Genomic DNA, 19,640 nt, shown 5'->3' with positions numbered 1-19,640 from the left:
TTCTGGTTAGCAGTCAAGTGCCTTAGGCACTATGCTACCAGAGCTCCTTAAAATATATATACATCACCAAAAAAAAAAAAAGACATTGTCTTGAAAAGATGTATAATTTGGCCCAAAGAGACTTTGTATATTGACCTGTCACTGGTATCAGGAAATAGCACACAACCTAAGCTTAGAAGTGGTTGTATTAGTTTCTGCACTTTTCTGCTGTAGAAGAGTGTTCCCTTGAGATGACTCATCTTAAGATATCTGCCAGGTAAATAACATTCACTCTTCTGATTTTCTTACTTCTCTGAGGAGCAGGAAGGGGGACTAACAGAGTGGAAGTGTGGTCTCAGTTTAGCATGTTTCTCTCTGGCATTTGTGCAAAAGCTATCAGTGTGGCATTTTCAAATTATGTTTTTGGAATTATTTCTCAGTAATATGGGTAGCATTCAACCTCCATGTATTGTTTTGCAGAGACTTACAAGATACCCATCAAGCCCATAGACATGAGACAAACTTCTCCACATAAAATACAGCCACCTGCTACCAAAACAAATGTGTTTCCATTTCATGCTATTTATGTTTCAGGAGACTGTTTAAATTAGGCTGATGGCAAATTAGCACCATGCTGAATGCCTTACCCCATGACAAGAACAAGAATGACATTTTATCCTGGCCTTCAGGAATTTATGTTACAAACAAAAGCACTGGAAACAGCATTAGTGGCTGGTGACGTACTAAAAACTCCTCTGTTATGTTGTTGTTGTCAGTTACAGTCAAGTCAGCAGCACTCATGGCACCATAACCAAATAGAATGCCCGGTCCTGCAGCGTGATTGTCAGCATGTTCGCATACACAGCCATTGTGTCAGTTCATCTCACTGAAGGTTTCTCTCCCCTTCACTGGCCCTCCACTCTACCAAACATGATACCCTTCTCCCACCATCAGTCCCTCTTGATGATGTATCCAAAGTAAGAGAGCTGACGTCTTGGACAGTATTTGGTGATCCACAGGGTTTTCAGTGGCTAATTTTCGGAAATTAGTCTGGAAGTCTAATTTCTTCCTAGTCTGTCTTAGTCTGGAAGTCTCTGCTTTAGATGCACTAAATAGGATTGTTGGTGAGTAAGAGGAAGAGTTCAAGTTTTGTAAAGGAGGAATCACTTAAGGGATTTTCTTAGTCACATTAATTTGGTGGGAAGAGGGTAAAATATGCTGTATTGAAGGGAGCAGGCATGGAGCTGGGTTTCCTTACACCAACAGTGACTCACAAATGAGGAAATCAAAACTCAAAGAGATCATTCAGAGATATATCCAGTGCCCATTAGAGACAGCACCTAGGGCCCTTCATTTTCCAGCAGGGACTCTTTATTAAAAACAACTACACAAATGGTTAAGCACTCTACTACTAACTGAAAAGTTGGCGGTTCAAAGCCATCCAGAGGTATCTCGAAGGACACCTGGCAATCTGTTTCGAAAGGCCACAGCCATTGAAGACCCTGTGGAGAAGTTCTCTGCACACGTGGGTCACCATGAGCTAGAATCAGCTTGTCAGCAAGTAATAATAGCGACTGTTAGTCAGAAAGCACTCACTCAGACCAAACTCCCTTTCTTTAGAGAATCTTAAATAAACCGATTGTTTCTTAAAGACACATTTTGAAGTGTTAGGAGTCACGTGGCAACTTAAAATGCCCGTCTCAAAAATTCCTTTGCTAAAGTTTCCTTTAGCTTCCTAAAGAAACTGATCTTTTTCATTCTTGTGGAACTACAGTCATTTCTGAAGTTTTGCCTCTGTGTAAATCACTTAACTTTTTCTAAATTTCACATCTCTCCTCTGTTAAACAACAGCAAATTACCTCTCATTTATATCTAAAAACTACGGTACAAATAAATAAAATAATGCATGTTAGAATGCCTCAGTAAATTTAGCATGCTGTGTGAAAAAAAAATTGATTTTCCTTCAAACTGTGATGACTGGATCACTTTTCTAGACAAACTTCCTGTTTCTTACTTATTATTTATTTAGTCCATAGCTACACTATGGTAACTATGTACCATTTAACTTATTAGAATAATGCCCTTTTAGGCATCGACTACTTTATGAAACTCTGTCCATTGGTGTTATGGATCAAATCGTGCCCCTCCCCCCAATGTGTGTTGGATCCTCACTCCTATATCTTCTAATTTAATCCCATTTGGGAATAGGGTTTTCTTTGTTTTATTAATAAGGACACATCAGTGTGCTTCAACCTAATGACTTTTGAAATACAAAAATAGCAGATTCGACACACAGAGAAGCAAGCACAAGTAGGGGAAAGATAGATGCCACATGAAGGTCACCAAGGAACCAGGAAACATCAGGACTAGAAAAGCTGAGCAGAGGGAGCCCTCCTAGAGCTGGTACTCAGAAACCGTGTCTGGCTTAAGCTTCTCACTGTTGATGGGTTTTGCCACTTGGATTCTTTTAATAAAATCATATTTAGTTTACGTCTTAGCATCTAAATTCTACACTCAAACACCCGGTCCCCGTTTCCTTCTTTCACAAAACCTTTCCAACCCTCCCTCGTCTCCCGCCACAGGGTTTCCTCTGTTCTCTGACCTGTCTCAGCACTGACTGTCCCCAAGGAACTGGGACGTTGGAGTCGTCTCTAAGAAACTAGAATTTTGCAGAATCAAAATGTCCCACATTTGACTAAATTGAATAGGATTGGAGTGAAATTTGTGGGAAAACTGTGGGTTTTTTTTTTTTTTTAAAGCATTTCCTCCGAATTGTAGAATTTCACAAGAAGAAGCTGCTTTCTTTCTTTGTTTCTTGTCTTTTTCGTTGTGTCCTTTGTAACCCAATCCAGAGTCCACAATTACAAAAATACCATTTATCCAAATTAAGTTAATGCCCTCTAAACTTGGATATGGATTTACATTTAAATTTCTTGTTTAGCTTTTGGTTAAAATGCAACTGCAAAAATAATAACTACCATTTTTGTGTGATTCCTTGATAGTTCTCAACTTTAACAGTTCTCTGGTATAATAAAATCAGAGAATTTGTATTTAAAATCATTTTTAAAAAAACAAGCAATGAGATGCAATATTCTTAATTAAAATTGGCACATTAGTCACTACTGGGGCCTTTTTTATTGAAGTTGTAAAATCAAAGTACAATGTTAGTTCAGGTTAAAATGCCAGCGATCTGCTCAGTGCTGCTCCTACCGAGAGAGAGATTGTTGGGCCTTCTGACTAATGCCCCAGGGGGAACATTATATGTACTTTAGGGATGCCCATGCACACCTCTTACTGCAAATTTCAGAAAATAAAGAATAGTTTGAAAGATGGACATCACAAGGATCCTGGGAAAAGTGAGGGGCTAGGTGGGGGAGATTAAGGAAATTAGAGAACTGGACGGTACCAAGATTAGCAACAACAGGGTATAGGTACGAAGAGATTATATCCTATGCCAGTTGACTAAATTAGAAAGCAAGCCAAAACCAAACCCACTGCTACTGAGTCAATTCCAACTCACAGCAACCCTATAGGATACAGTAGAAGTGCCCCATAGGGTTTCCAAGGCTGTACATCTTCATGGAAGCAGGCTGCTTCTTTCTCCCACAGAGCAGCTGGTGGGTTGGAACTGCCAACCTGTTGGTTAGCAGCCGAATCCTCGAACCAAATGAAAAAACAAGCACAGGCTAAATATGAGGCACATTATATTCTAGCACGATCATTAAAATTAGGCAGAGAAATAGAGATTGGTGCAGATTTCTGCTGTTACGCATCATAGCCAAGAATCAGAAAATGTTTGATTTTATAAAGTCTTGTGAATTGCTAAAATTACATATCTGCACACAACAACAACAACAACAATCTTTGGTAAAGCACAAGAGCGATTTATTTAAAACCCTGTGCATAATTAAAATATCCATTGCTTAACTAATTGTAATTTATGAAAATTATTCAAGGTCAGGAAGCATACCTGTGGCTGTGATTCAAACTTGTGGTTATTTTAAATAATTCACATCAGCTCAGACTGTAACCAGAAATGTGTATGCTAGGTTCTTAACCAAAACACCTCCAGCCTATAGCACAGAGCCTAGAATTTAGTAACTTCCCAGTAAATGTTTGGTGTCCACACTGGTCACTTAGGGAAATAAAACAGAATGAGGAAACACAAGGAGAAACAGCAAAGATATCATGGTTGTTGTCTCTAGTGAGTAACCTACTCCTGCTTTTACCATAATGTCTCCTAGATTTTTACCTCTATTTTTCTGTCACCTCTCTGTTATTTTATTCATTTGTTTAAGCACTCATGCATTAATTCACACAAAATCTTTGTGTGTGTGTGTGTGTGTGTGTGTATGTGCCTAGTCTATAGGCCAAGGAGCTGTGGTAGCTCAGTGGTTAGGTATTTGGCTGCTAACCAAAAGGTTGGCAGTTCGAATCCACCATCTGCTCTGTAGGAGAAAAATGAGGTAGTCTGCTTCCATAAAGATTTACAGTCTGGGAAACCCTATGAGGAAGTTCTCCTCTGTCTGATAGGATTGCTATGAGTTGGAATCAATTGACAGCAGTGGGTTTGGGTATTTTCTATGTCAAGTACTGGGTGTACACTGAAGACTATGAGAGATTTCTTTACTGACTTCCTCGGGGTTATGATCTAGTAGAAAATAAACAAGTTAAAACTGTGTGTGTGTATGTGTGTGTAATCATGATTGGGATATATTGTAAGAATAAAAATAATGATAACCAATATGCAGGTGGGATCCTCTATTTCAGAACAGCAGTTGCAGGTAAACAGAAATGTTACCTTTCCTTTGAAAAATTGCTGCATTGCTTTGATTTATATTCACTGATTTGCCAGTAAAGGGTATGAAATTTAAAACCAAGGCTAAACATCTCTCAAACCATCGAAAAGGACACACATTGCAAGGGGGGAAATAATGTATGTGTGTGTGTGTGTGTGTGAGAGAGAGAGAGAGAGACAGAGAGAGAGAGAGAGAGAGAGAGAGGCTGGATCTTAAATGTCACAGGTGGCTCTCACTAGTTTAACACAGAAAATCTTGCTTCAAAACATTTCTTTCTGACCCAAATATAAATTTTCTAGACAAAGTGTAGTCTACTGTACACGCCACAAAGTCATTGTTCATTCACCCTTTTTAAAGGCAGAAGAGCTTGGGGAAAGGCTATCAATTTGGTGCCCAGCCTGAGAAACATGTCTGTGAATCCCCATCTGACACACCTTTCCCATCTGGACTTGGATAGCTTATTTGACGCTTCTGAGCTTTATTTTTATAAAATATTTAATTGAAGTTCAGCATACTTACTAACACACACATACACGCATACATTATCAATGTTCAATACATTATCACCCCCAAAAAATCTGTGTACACACAGACTAAAACATGGACCACTGTCAGCCCCCCCAGAATCTACTTTGAGCCCCCTCCCAATTGCTTCTCCTCTCCCCTCTCCAGAGTAACCATTCTCTTGATTTCTAACATAGAATTTAGTGCCGTACTCTTTTTTTAAAATGTAACCTACATTTATCCCTACTTTTAGAAAGTTAACTTTATGCCACTTCACTTTTATGAAAGACCTATGTTAGTACCTGTTCTCACTAACCACAAGAAAAACAAAGAGCATTTTTGCTTTTACAAAAAAAAGGTGAAAGTAAAAGGAATGTTCAGCATTGGTTTTGCAGCAAGCCTTTTAAAAGGCAGTGCACACCCTAGCAGAAACAGTGGCCTCACCCAGCTCCGTCCCTGAAAACGACACTCACCATCTCAGCATCAAGTCACCATAGTTTTGAATTATGTCTGTGAACATTATATATTAGTATTATTTTGGATTTTATGTGTTATTTGGTATTATCTGATAGGTTAGTTTTTGAGTCTGGAAATACTCAAAAAATTTTCCCATAGACATGATAAGATCCTATACATACAACACCCTACACAACAACCTACTGGAACTAATAGAAGGATTCAGAAAAGTGGCCAGGTGCAAGAACAACATACAATAATCAGTCAGATTCCTCTACATTAACAGAGAGAACTCAGAAAAGGAAATCAGGAAAACAATACCATTTATATCTATCATAGTTATCCAAAGGATGAAGGACTTAGAAGTAAGTCTGACCAGAGATAAACCTAACCTTTCTATACAAAGAAAACTACAAAACAAGAAGCAAAGAAACCAAAATAACATCAAGAACTACAAGAAAGTGAGAGACCTACATAAATAGACTAGCCCATGCTCATAGAAAACTTAACATTCTGAAAATGTCAATACTACCCAAAGTGATCTACAGATATAATGCAGACCAAATCCAGATTCCATTATTCTTTTAAAGAAATGGAAAAACTAATCACTAGCTTTATGAGGAAAGGAATGCAACATACTGTTAAAGAACAACAAAGTAGGAGGCCTGACACTCCCTAATCTCAAAGCGTACTTACTATAGAGCCATAGAAGCTAAAACAGCTTAGTACTGGTACAATAAAAGGCACATAGAACAAACAAACAATTGAGAACCCAGAAGTAAATCCATCCACCTATACACAGCTGATCTTTGACAAAGGACCAAACCCATTAAATGGGGAAGAGGGAGTCTCTAACAAATGCTGCTGGCAAAACTGGATATCCATTTGCAGAAAAATCAAACAGGATCCATATCCCTTACCATATACTAAAACTAACTCAGAATGGATCAGAGACTTAAATGTAAAATCTAAACCATACAAATCATCAAAAAAAAAATAGGGAAATTTTAGGGGCCCTGGTACATGGCATAAATGCATTATCAAACATAACTAAAAACTCACAAATAACAGAAGACAAACTCGACAACTGGGACCTCCTTGAAATTAAACATTATGTGTATCAAAAGACTTGACAAAAAGGAAAAGAACCTACAGACTGGCAAAAATTTTGGCAGTGACATGTCAGACAAGGAACTAATCTATAAAATTTATAGAAAACTTAAGTACCTCAACAACAACAACAAAGACAAACAGTGCAATTGAAGAAAGGACAGAGGACATACTTCGCCAAATACTTTGCCAAAGAAGACATTCAGTCTACTACTAACAAACACAGGAAGAAATGTTCATGATCATTAACCATTAAGAGACATGAAAATCAAACTCATTGCCATTGAGTCGGTTCCAACTCCTTAGGTTTCCAAGGCGGTATCTCTACGGAAGTAGATTGCCCAGTCTTCTTTCCAAGGAGTGGCTGGTGTGTTTGAACCAACAGCCTTCTGGTTAGCAGTCAAATGCCTTAGGCACTATGCAGATGCAAATCAAAACAACGAGATATCATCTCACCTCAGCACTAATACCAAAGTTCACAATAAAAGAAAACAAATGTTGGCAAGAGTATGGAGAGACTGGAGCCCTCATACATTGCTAGTGGGACTGTGAAATGGTACAACCACTGTGGAAAGCAGTATGATGCTTCCTTAAAAACCTGGAAATAAAAATACCATATGATCCAGCAATCCCACTACTAGGTATGTATCCTAGAGAAATAAGAGCTGTGACAGATACATGCAGATATGTGCACATCTGTGTTCATCACAGCATTATTCACAGTAGCAAAAAGATGGAAACAACCTAAGTTGTGGTTATGTGCACACAATGCTAGGCAACATTAAACAAATGATTAATCTGGGAAATACCCTATGATGTGCATGAACCTAAAGAACCTTATGCTGAATGAAATTAGTCAATCACAAAAGGACAACTATTATATGAGACCACTGCTGTAAAGAGTCAAGGACAGGTTTACACACAGAAAGAATCATTCTTTGAAGATTACCAGGGGTGAGAGGGGAAGGGAGAATAAATCACTAACTAGAGGGAAGACACATATTAACTTGGGTGAAGGAAAAGGCAATATACAATAAGGTGGAGGTCAGGACAAAATGGTCAAGGCAGAGGAAGACACAGGCATGAGCATGAGAATTAAAGGCAACTAAGGTAAATACTATTACATACACAATCCTGCAGTAACAGTAATTACATAATTTACTAATGGATTAATAGACACTCTGGCTGAACAAGGATGTGAAGGTTAATGGAATCACACCCAAGAATACACACTTATGTTTGACAGAGGCTGTCTCTACTTATGTATTTATGTATCCTGCAAATATACCTATGAATGTAGTAGAGCATGCAGGGGGCAAAGTTAGAAAACATCTGCGTCATAACCAAACCTTAAGGGAATGAGTTGTTGGGTGTAGTTTCAGGGGACCCTGAGGTCAATGGCATGATATAATCCACAAAGAACAACATTCTACTTCCTACTTTGGGCAGTAGTGACTGGGGTCTTAAAAGCTGTGAGTAGCTAGTGAAGGTATAACTATTGGTTTCTCCCTATCTTGAGCAAAAAGGAGGCAAGACAATAAATGTGGTCCAGAGGACTAATGGACCATGTGAATTTTAGCCTCCATGAGCCTGAGACCAGAAGAACTAGATGGTGCCTGACTACAACTGCTAGTTGCTCTGAAAAGGATCAACCATAAAAGATCCAAAGGGCAGCATTTGCTCAGGGGTAAAGCTTAGAAGGCAGGAAGGAACAGGAAAGAAGAAGGGTTAAGGGAAGTGGTAAACACACAGAGAGGTAGTGGGAATACTGCTGTTACATTGTGGGGACTGTAATGAATGTCATAAAATAAAACGTGTATGAACTGTTGAATGGAAAACCATTTGCTCTGTATACTTTCATTCAAATCAAAATTGAAAAAAAAATCACATGTAAATTAATGATAATTGCTTCTTTGCTTTATACACCATTCTGGCTTAGGAAAGGTTGCATCAGATGCTGTACTTTCACATAATCCAGGAAACCTGTATATGGAATCAAATTGTGGGTGTTCCTTTGTGTCTGGTTTTTATGAAGCCACACTGCTTTATCAGTAAATCAGGAGAAACAGTACAGTGACCACTTCATATTGTGGTTATGACCATGACATCAGAGCTGTGCAGCATGTATGGTGCTGGCGTCCCAGATGGTTGCCAGCAAAGTTTTGTGCTTTAGTCTCTCTAGTTCTGTGTTCATAAATAGTAAGTACACACGTGGAAATGATTGTGATGTGAATGGGGTGTATTTGGAAACATTCCTTGGACTTTACCTTGAGGGTATTGTTTAAGCATGGGCTGTAATTCTGGCATTTAATTCTCCTTTCTCTGTGCTATTTCTTCCTATGTTGTTCTTTTTGTTGTTGGTGGCTGCCACAGTCGATTCTGAAGAATGGTGAGCCCGTGTGCATAGAATAGAACTTCTCCATAGAGACTTCAAAAGCAGATGGCCAGGCCCATTTTCCAAAGCACCTCTGGGTGTGTTAGAGCACCAGTGTTTCAGCTAGTACTCAAGTACTAAACCATTTGCATCATCCATATGGGTGAGTTGTTTTCTATTAGCTTCCAGATTCAGTTTGTTCTCCAGATTTTGTGTCTCAATTAGATTTTCAGAGATAACCATAAGTACAACTTACCATTCATGAGGACTTATAATGTGCCAGTATTCTGCTGACCACTTGACATATACAGTTGATCCTTGAACAACATAGGAATTAGGGACGCCAACTCCACCCCCAGAAAACTTAACTACTCATAGCCCACTGTTGGCCAGAAAACTTACTGATAACATAAACAGCTGATTAACAGTTTTTGCTATATAATTATTAGATTTCCACATCAAGACACTGACACACATACACAACAGATAAGTTTATTAACTGTATGGCATGATGATTATTTACTATTCATTAAGTGGAAGTGGATCGTCATAATGGCTACATTCTCATTGTTTTCACCCTCGTCATCTTCACATTGAGGAGGAAGAGGAGAGGCTGGGTGGCAGAGGTGGAGGATGTGGAAGGGGAAGCAGGGGGGACAGGCACACTTGGTGTAACTTTATAGAAATACACCATTATTTCTGTCTGACTTTTTTGATTTTTATTTCTCTAAAAATGTTTCTGTGTGGTACCAATCCTTCTTCTACCATTTGCTTTAGTTTCAGTTCCCATATCATAGCTGTGATGGTCCATGTCATAAAAGAAGTCAAAAGACGTCTTGAATAATTGGAATCCTTTTGCCAGATTTTCTAATGTAAAATTGTTTTCTGGCACTGCTGCTTCTATGTCGTTGTCTTCATTGTCTGGCACTGGTTCAGAAGTTCTCATCTCCATCAAGTGCTCTGTTAACTCCTCTGGTGTAGTGTCTATTAAGTCCTAAATTTTTCCAAGCCATATCTTGAAAAAAATCCATGTATTAGTATATCCATGTGGTTTGAAACTATGTTGTTCACTGATCAACCGTACTATCCAATGTACTCCTCACCACAGCCAAACGAGGGAAGTATTCTTATTATCCCCCACTTTAGAGCCTATGAACCTGAGGACAGAAAGACTAAGACATTTACCCAACCGCTAAATGAAGGAGTTAGGAATTCAACATAGGAAATTCTTCTCCAAAGCCGGGCTCTTAACTGCTGATATATTGTTGTTAGGTGTTGTCAGGTCAGTTTCAATTCATAGTGACCCCATGTGACAGAGAAGAACTGCCCTGTGGGGTTTTCTAGGTTATAATCTTTATGGGAGCAGATCACCAGTTCTTTTTCCCACAGAGCTGCTGGGTGAGTTTGAACTGTCAACCTTGTGGTTAGCAGCCAGGTACTTAACTGTTACACCATCAGGGCTCTTTGATGATTTGTGGACCTCTGATATAGGCAGATGCTGTAACTTTTTACTGCAACCCTTTAGAAAAAGTAATACCTGTAGATTTCAGCTCTTCATTGGAGAGGCTGTGTGTTGAAAGACTAATGGGGAAAATCTATTACACTCTTTCCTTATAGAAATATACTTGGTGTCTGGCACTGAACAGAATTTGAAGGACATAGGGCACATAGCACCTCATTAAAAGTCCTAAAATTTATAGCCTAAATCCATTTTTATTGTTTTATATCTGCAGTTGAGCGTATCATGCTATCTGGAGAAGTACCCTGGGGATTATAATGTTCTCTCTAGCTCTACTACCGTTTCATTCCTGTTATCTTTATAATATTTTCACCTATTTCTTTATTTTCCATTATTGACAAGCAATCATAACTCTACAGAGTCACTCTCTGATGTTACTTTAGAAAAATGGAGGGCCTCTGTGAAAAATCACTTCCAGGTTTAACCTATGAAGTTGCTGGCAAAAGGAGCTATTTGGAGTTTTTATAATAAACCTCCCTGCATATGATTTATTATATCTTGATTTATAAACAAACAAAAAAACCCTAAACTAATATACACCTATTCGGTAGTTTCTTTGTGCATATTAGCATGCTAGGGACAGTGGAGGACAACAGAAAATAGTATGGCACATACCCTATTCTCAGATAATTTGTAATTTATTTGGAAAGGAGGACATAAATAATGTCACAGAAAATTCAAGGTAATCATAGAAAATACCAGAATACTGCCTGTCTCACTTATCTATTACTGCTATAACAAATACCACAAGTGGATGGCTTTAACTAACAGAAAATTATTCTCTCAGAGTTGAGGAGGCTAGACGTCTGAATTCAGGGTGCCAGCTCGGGAGCAAGTCTTTCTTTCCTTGTTGGCTCTGGGAGAAAATCTTTTTCTCCTTTCAACATCTGTAGGCCTGGCTTCCTTGGATATCTCCATGTGTCTTGGCATCAATCTTTCCCTGGGTCTAGGAGGTTCTTATTACCAAAATAAAAAACATGGCTCAACTCCTAGCTCTTCTTTCTTGGTTATAGTCAGTTTCCTCCTCTTTGCAGGCTTCTCTATCCTTTTATCTTTTGTGAGATAAAAGGTATGACTCAAGGGTGTAACTTGAGTAACAGTAGTGACCTAAGTAAAGGTGGCACTTGAGTCATACTTTGTAAGTCTGTGACTCAAGATACAACCCACTCTAATCCAACCTCATTAACATATAAAACCAAACCAAACCCACCGATTCCGACTCATTGTTGTTGTTGTTATGTGCCGTTGAGTCAAACCTGACTCATAGCGACCCCTCCTTGGGTTTCCGAGGCAGTATCACTACGGAAGTAGGATTGCCCAACCTTCCTTCCGAGGAGTGGCTGGTGGGTTTGAACCGCCAGCCGTCTGGTTAGCAGGCAAGTGTCTTAGCCACTATGCTACCAGACTCATAGTGACCCTATAAGGACAGATTGGAACTGCATCAAAGGGTTCCCAAGGCAGTAAATCTTCATGGAAGCAGACTGCCTCGTCTTCTCCCTTGGAGCAACTGATGCATTCAAACTGCAGACCTTTTGGTTAGCAGCCAAATACCTTAACCATTGTGCCACCAGAGCTTCTTCATTAACATATAGAGGTTAGGATTTACAACACATATCACAAAATGGAGGATCATTACATCATATTAGAAAATGGAGGACAATCACATAGTACTGGGAATCATGGCCTGCCAAGTTGACACATATTTTTTTGCGGGGGGGTGGCAGAGGGACACACTTCAATCCATGACACTGCCCATGAGAAGGAATACATGTAAAATGATCTCAGGATAATTACTAGAGCTTTCTAGGAGAGAGAGGAATCTATTCAGAAGGACTTAAGGTGCTTAGAGGATGAATAAGAGTTATAGAGACACAGCACTGTAACACATTCTGGCTGAATGAACATGGCTTTAGCCAAGGATACAAAAAGACTGATAGATATAGGCTAGAGGTGAGTGTACTAGTTTCTTATTACAGCTATATAACAAATTATCCTAGGCTTATTACTAAAAAGAAAACAAAAATTCACTGCCATTGAGTCATTTCCAACTCATATTGATCTTATAGACAGAATAGAACTTCCCCATCAGCTGTAAATCTTCATGGAAGCAGACTGCCTCATCTTCTGAGGAGCAGCTGGTGGGTTTGAACTGCCATCGTTTTGGTTAGCAGTCAAATGCTTTAACTACTGTGCTATCAGACTCCTTATTACCACAAACAACATAAATTTATTGTCTAACTGCTCTATAGGTTACAAGTCCAAAATGGGACTTAAAGACTAAAATCAAGTGTTGGTAGGGATGGTTGTTTCTGGAGGCTCTAGGAACCAATTTGATTATTTTCCAACTTCTAAAACTGTGGAGGTATAGTGCCTAAAGCACTTGACTGCTAACCAGAAGTCTGGCTCTTCAAATCCACCAGCCACTCCTTGGAGGGAAAATTGAGCAATCTACTTCCGTAGTGATATCATCTGGGAAACCCAAGGAGGGTTCACTATGAGTCAGGACTGACTCAACGGCAGTGAGTTTGGTTTGGTTTAGAGGCTACCCCCATTCCTTAGCTGTTGGCTTCTTCCTCCATCTTCAAACCACATCCTTTCAACCTCTACTTATATTGTCACATGTATTCTCTGACTCTGGCCTTTTGCTTCTCTCTTGTAAGGACCTTTGTGATTACATTGTACACACTTGGATAATACAGGATAATCTCCCCACTCAAAATCCTTAACTCACATCTGCAAAGTTCCTTTTGCCAAGTAAGGTAACATATCCATAACTTGTTGCCATCAAGTTATTTTCAGTAGAACTGCCCCATAGTTTCCAAGGCTGTAATCTTTACAGAAGCAGACTGCCACATCTTTCCCCCATGGATCAGGTAGTGGATTCAGACCTCCATCCTCTCAGTTAACAGCCAAGCTCTTGACCATTGTGCCACTAGGGCTTCTTAACGTATTCTGCAATGAGGATATGGACATTATTGGGGTAGCTATTAGTTTGTCTACTGCAGTGACACCGCTGTGTGCTAAACATCTTGGTCATTTGGGTGGTGTCTACCACCATTTGGAGAAAGTCTTTCAGTGCTTGATTTTAAAGTATATCGTGCAGGACATTAAACCATTAAACCTTTTGACCTGGGGAGTGATAAGAGCAAAGCACAGAGTAAACAGCAGAGCAGTGACCAGATGAGCATGGGAACAAGGAAACAAACATGAAAAGCACTGAATCTGTTATGAGAACATGTGTGTGTGGTGTTGTATTTGTGTATGCAAGTGTGTATATGAGTGTGTGTGACAGGAGAGAGCACCACGTACCCACTTATGCTTATACCTAAGGACACAGCCTCAGTTTAGTCCATGAGGACATTTGTCTAGCCATGGGAAAACAGCTAGCAGAGGAGGTCAGGGACTCTCCAACATCCAGATATTCCTGCCAGAGCAGGAATAATGTGTAAGTATTAAACATTCCTAGGAATAATCATCATGCTTCACAATATGAGATACTCAGAGAGCTAGGGACTACCTCTCCAGCCAACCTTCCAGGTGACCCCAAAGGTTATGCAGTCCCAAGAAGATGAAAAATATGAATAATTAAATGTTAATGATGAAAAATAAAAAAATTACACAAACTGCATTTCTCTCCCAGAGAGCCTGTTTCCAAGGATGGTAGTGACTATCACATGAGAGTAGCTCAGAAAAGCGATGTAATTAGTAACAAGGAAGCCTGAGGGTGGGGTGATTAGATCAGAACCAAAACACTATTCATTCTCTCTCCTCTGTGTGGCTTTGCCTTCTCCACCTTGTCCAGAGTTTGAAACAGGTTGTTGCTCACATTGAGCTTTGATTCAGACACTTACTTTATGGAAAGTAGTTGTAGCAGTGGCCCTACATAGAGATGTGACACTAGAGGAAAATTCCAAGAAGCAAATGAATCAGCAGATTCTTAATGGGCCAAGAGATGGTTAAGAGAGTTCTCACTAACATTCAAGCAAGGACTGAAGTTGCCTTTCTAGCAAAACAAATTAATTTGGGTCAGAGGAGAGCAAGCCCTAATAGTTTATTAACTCATTTGAGGGTCCTAGCATCAATATCTGTTTCTTTTCTACAATAAAGCAATTAAAATGGGATCAGATAGCTGTGCCTACCTGCCTGGTAAGACTTGATAACGTGGAATTTTTACAACACAAAAGTGTGTTTTTGAATTTGGAGAGAAAATTACACTGTGTGTTCAGACTTTGAGGAATTATAACATAATCTGAAAGGGATGGACATTATAAAGTAAAAACTTTTCCCTCTTTTCCAAGACAGAATGGTGCAGCAGAATTATTTTGGTGGTGTTTACTGTTGGGATAGTCAGCAGTAAAGATCTTCAGAAATAAGCCCAGAAGTCTCAGAGGGAAAACATAAATATTCAGCTGTGCTTTTAAAGACTTGCTGTTTTCTTTTTAATTGTGTTTACCTTTAAAACAACAACAAACAGAAGCCAAGAACTTGGCAGAGGGCTGCTTTTTAAGGAGACTGTATTCCTTGGCTGCCAAATGAACATGCCTCTCATTCTTACTTGATTCTGTTTCCTTTAAAATAAAAAAAAAAAAAAGTGATACTTGCCATTTGCTTCTCTCAAGAACATCTTGCTCTTTAGCCATCACCTAGTACTCAGACTTCAGAATACAATGGCCCAAAGAGGACAGATCAGGGGTTGTGTTTATCATTATCATCATTTTTATCACTATTATTAGTGTTAATTGAGTCATTATTTTATTTATTTTATTTTATATATTTTAGGATTATTTATTAGTAGTATATATGTAGGACCTCTGGTAGCATAGTGCCTAAGGCACTTGACTGCTAACCAGAAGGCTGGCGGTTCAAACCCACCAGCCACTCCTTGGAAGGAAGGTTGGGCAATCTACTTCCATAATGATACCACCTTGGAAACCCAAGGAGGGGTCGCTATGAGTCTAATCCGACTCCACGACAGTGAGTTTGGTTTTTTTGGTTTAGGATATATGTGGTGGTTCAGGTTATGTGTCAGCTTGGCTGGACCTGGTTAAGTGGCTGGGCAGGTGAATGTAATTATTCTCCATGGTGAGACTGGTAATAAACTCCATGGTGGAATGTATTGGAGCAGCTGAGTAGCTGCTTTGGGTAGGTGGTCTGCTTCCGTATATAAGAAACGACTTTAGGAGTGGTCTCTACCTTGTGGCACGCTTGAAGCCTGCATATAGTCTTCTTGTTGTTCAGCAGCCTGCCGACCTTGGGACTTTCAATGGACTTGAATTAATGGCCGGCCATGTAGTTTGGTAACATTGGGCTGTGCCTTTTTACTTGTCAACCTTGGGCTTGTCAGTCTCAGCGGCCAGCAGCTGTCTGAGTGAAGAAAAGCCTGTAGCTTCAGTGGGCTGAGAGCAGGAGGCAGAGCTGAATCCCAAGGTTGAGGGGCTTTCACCCAGCCCTTAGAGCCTGGCACTTTGAACTTGGACTTAAAGCCTCCAAACTGTAAGAGAATAAACTCCCGTTTGTTCAAGCACCCTATTTGTGGTACATTCTTGTCAGAGAGACACTTTGTTGTTGTTGTTAAGTGCCCTCGAGTTGGACCTGACTCCTAGAGACCCCTCCTGGGGTATCCGAGGTGGTATCACTACGGAAGTAGATTGTCAAACCTTCCTTCCAAGGAGTGGCTGGTGAGTTTGAATGGCCAGCCTTCTGGTTAACAGTCAATTGCCTTACGCACTACGTTACAAAAGCTCCCACAGAGTGGCACTAGGTAACCAAAACAATACCAAAATACAGTTAATTTTTATCTATTGATTTTTTTTTTTTTTTAATTGTGACTTGGGTGAATGTTAGGAGCTCTGGTGGCATAGTGCCTAAGGCATTTGAGTGCTAACCAGAAGGCTGGTGGTTCAAACCCATCAGCCACTCTTTGGAAGGAAGGTTGGGCAATCTACTTCTGTAGTGACACCGCCTCAGAAACCCAAGGAGGGGTCACTATGAGTCGGATCCAACTCCACAGCAATGAGTTTGGTTTTCTGGTTTTGGGTGAAAGTTTACAGAGCAAATTCACTTTCCATATAGCAGCTGACATACATTTTGTCTCATGACATTGAGTGCAATTTCCCACAATGCAATAGCTCCCCTCTTACTTCCTCTCCATTGTTACCTCTTCCCTGTGTCCTTCCCTCCCATGCACTTCTGCCACCTGAGCTGTCTCCCTGTACATACATAGCCTTTCTATTCTCCCATGATAGATCTCTATAAGGAGTGTATCTACCTAATATAAATGTTCACCTAATATGCCTGTCTTTTGTTTGGCTGGGAGCCACAGGAATGGGTTCAATTCCAGACCTGAAGGCCAGCTAGGGGCCATAGTCTTAGGGGTTCCACCAGGTTCTATCAGACCAGCAAACCTGGTCCCTTTTTTCTTTCTTCCTTCCTTTTTTTTTTTTTTTTTTGATGATTTTGAGTTTGTTCCACATTGTCCTCCCACTCTATCCAGGATCTCCTACATAGATCCCCCTCTGAGTGGTTGACAGTGGTAGCCGGGTACCATGTAGTTCTTCTGGTCTCAGAGTCATACAGGCTGAGAATCTCATGTTTTACCAGTCACTTGGACTAATTGTTCCCATGCATCTTTGGATTTCTTTATTCTTCTTTGCTGTGGATGAGGAGAGACCCATCTTTGTGTCTAGATGGCCAATTGCAATGCAAGCTTTTAAGATCCCAGTCGCTACTCACCAAAGTAGGATGTGGAACAATGTTTTTGTACAGTATGTTATGCCAATTGAGCTTGATGTTCCCTGCAACTGTGGTCCCGAGCCCACAGATGCAACTACTTGCTCCCTCTGGGTAGCTGACTGTGGCTAAGAAGTGACTACAAACTTGTCCCTTGTCAGTCCTACTATATACCTGGGAATTCTTACAGAACATACAAATACACTCGTAGAAACACTGTCTGTCAACCCTATACATGGTCATGGGCACACTCCCCCCTCCATAGACATACCTCATTATTCAGCCTGTCCACCTATCTAGCCACCTGTAGATCAACGCAGTACTGTATATGCAAAAGGGTCCATCTTTGTTGTCTATACCTCCCATGCACCTCTCTATGTCTTCCTTTTCCTCAATGCCACTGTGTTGGATGCATTATATTTTAATAAGCTTTCATGAAGACTCAGAATATTGGATATTAGGGATATACTAGGTTGAGAGAAATAGACAAATACTAAATGTAAGAAGATGTTTGTATTTATAAAATTCTGTGTGAGTGTTATTATTATCAAATATGAGGATTTCTTGTGAATTTGTGCCAGGACTTTGAACTGGTTCTTTCTAGTCTGACCCCTTGCTGAGAATTTGCATTTCCACGCCAGAAAATACTGAATCAGAATCTACATTTTAACAAGATCCCCAGATGCTGGAATGAACCAGTTCGAAGCCCTGGTTTGTACACTTGTTTGCTGCCTTTAAAGTTCTTCATCCATGCAGAGCAAAACCAAATAAACTACACAAGCAAATCCAAATAAATTAGGATAGAAGGGGATCACTGGCCAGTGGTCACTGAAGTCACACAGTGGGCACAATCGAATCAGGGAAGACCCCAAGGGAAAGGTTAACTCTGTTCAGTGATCTCTGACCTCTCTGTCTACCTTTCTATGCTTCTTTTGGAGGGTCCAAAGTTCCATGTCTACATGTGTGTCTTCTATATGCAATTCCTTATTTTCTAGCTGCTAAACCTTCTCTCTGTACACAGAGACTATCTCCAGAGAAGTGAGTTCTGAAAGCAAAATACAGTCTTTTTTATATAGCATCCCTTTATTTAGAATAAGGCTTGGCAGGAGGGATAAAGAACTAGTGGTGGGCTGTTGCTGTAGAGGAAAGTCTGTTTCCTGAATGTAAATGTTCTGCCTCTTCTTTCAGATTATCTTTATGTAGACAACATAGACCAGTTGAAATTTGGGGAAGTTTGAGGAAAAAGTGGAGTATGCTGGGTCTGAAGACTTTGGGCAAAGTATTTAGATTGTTGCAAGACTTAAGGGAAACAGAGGAAGAAGTATTTATTGACCTCCTCTGTAAGCCAGGTACTCTGTCCAATAATTTAAATGTATATATTTCATTTGATAATAATCTTCAAGGTTTGTAGATATGAAAACTAAGGGGTTTTCAAGGAATAACCCAAATACATCTTTATTCCACAATTGCTAAAGGGCAACACTGAGGTTTGAATTTAGTCCTTTGATCCCTTTTGAGTGCTTCCCACCTCACCTATTATGAATACCTGGTGCAATGGATATAGACATAGTAGAAGCTTCATAAAGTGCTCATTGGGTCTGAATTTTACAGGTCACATGTTCTGCTCTTAAGTTGACTTTTGTTATTAAAATTGTGCTCAAGCCTAGCTCTGGTGGTGTAGTGCCTAAGGCACTTGACTCCTAACCTGAAGACCGGCAGTTCAAACCCCCCACCAGCCACTCCTCAGAAGGAAGACTGGGTAATCTAATTCCATAGAAGAGATACTGCCTTGGAAACCCAAGGACCGGTCACTATGAGTCTTATTTCTAGTTAATAAGCATTTGCTTTGAAACCCAACTCTAAACTTCAGAAGAATTTTAATATTAGAAGTAAATCACTAAAAGCTTCATTAATTAAGCTATAATATGTATATAAATTGGGCAATCTACTTCCATAGTGATACTGCCTCGAAAACCCAAGAAGGGGTTGCTATGAGTTGGGTCCAACTCGATGGCACATAACAACAGCAACAAAATATAGACACACAAATTCCTAGTTTAGTTAATACTATTTAACACAGGGAGCTCTGGTAGCATAGTGGCTAAGGCACTTGCCAGAAACTAGAAGGCTGGTGGTTCAAATCCACCAGCCACTCCTCGGAAGGAAGATG

The 19,640-nt window shown here is 39.8% G+C and overlaps 1 protein-coding gene across 1 annotated transcript in view; it reads left to right on the top strand.

The window, feature by feature from the left end:
• The window catches only part of TRPM3 (transient receptor potential cation channel subfamily M member 3), a 1,151,180-nt gene that overhangs the window by 605,086 nt on the left and 526,454 nt on the right, over positions 1-19,640 (top strand). The gene's annotated exons all lie outside the window — the stretch shown is intronic.

Source organism: Orycteropus afer, unplaced genomic scaffold, assembly GCF_000298275.1.
Source record: "Orycteropus afer afer isolate SDZICR_OR568_19922 unplaced genomic scaffold, OryAfe1.0 scaffold00005, whole genome shotgun sequence".
Classification (NCBI taxonomy): domain Eukaryota; kingdom Metazoa; phylum Chordata; class Mammalia; order Tubulidentata; family Orycteropodidae; genus Orycteropus; species Orycteropus afer.
This window is presented reverse-complemented; position numbering and strand designations above follow the sequence as displayed.